Below are 1,022 nucleotides of genomic sequence, written 5' to 3'. Positions count from 1 at the left end.
GATGACATAAAAGTGGATTATAGAAGCTATGAGTTGAAAGAATTTTCTACAAAGAATGTACAGATACATATTCATTATAGACTAAGAATTGTATTCTATCCAAATTTTTGATAAAGAGATCTCTGTTAATTGATGAACAAAATCTGACTATATTTATAATTATAAATTTCTAAAAATTGTAAGTTACTGTAATTCAATTTGATCTAGAATATAGAGTGCACTCTGATTTTGTAAGATGTTGGTGTGTTTTGTATACTTGTTATGTGTTTGTCATTTTGGGAACAGGTGTTTCCCTTTATTTTGAGAGCAACAATTTTTCTTTTATCCTTTGTCTATAATACAGTTTGGATGATAGACTTGAAAGCATGCATTCTCTAGAGTTATGAGCTGATTTAAAAAATTGACTTTCTTGCAGCTCATCAAAAAAAAATTAAGATATTTACCCACAACTGTTTAGGGAAGGGGTAATTATTGGGCAAAACTCCAGCTGGTGAGTAGAGGAGTGGCCAACCTTCATTCATTAATAAGGAGCCCCCAGTGATCTCGAGACTCGGAGGAGACACTCCCAATAAGTTGGTCATGGTTGAAAGTGTTCCAGAAATAACAGAAAATAAGTGTTCTCATGAAAAATGTTCTTAGTATGAAACTAAATTAAGAGCCAAAAGTTTTCATATGTGTATTATTATTTTTAATTTCATAGCATATTCAAATGTATTCATCATTCAAGATATACAGGTCTTCAAAATGTAAAACAAGGATTGCTTATGATAAGACTTTTCGTTGAGATTCAGGCCTTTGCCCTTAAAAACTTAAGTATATCTCGTTAAAGGATAACAGATTAGGTAAATGCTTATGTATTAGATAGAGGTGATTGGTTGAAAGGGTTATGTTATGTCAAAATCAAAATTTAAGTATGTTACAAAATGTCATGACATGCGGCAATGTTATGTATGGATTTTTGTTTCTAATTTCAATGTAGAAATCTGTAACTATTATCTGTTCACATTCTATAAGGATTTAAA

Source organism: Chinchilla lanigera, unplaced genomic scaffold (genome assembly GCF_000276665.1).
Source record: "Chinchilla lanigera isolate Chin_1 unplaced genomic scaffold, ChiLan1.0 scaffold00004, whole genome shotgun sequence".
In the NCBI taxonomy this organism is placed as follows: Eukaryota; Metazoa; Chordata; class Mammalia; order Rodentia; family Chinchillidae; genus Chinchilla; species Chinchilla lanigera.
The sequence above is the reverse complement of the archived record's forward strand: the minus strand, read 5'-3'. Positions refer to the sequence as shown.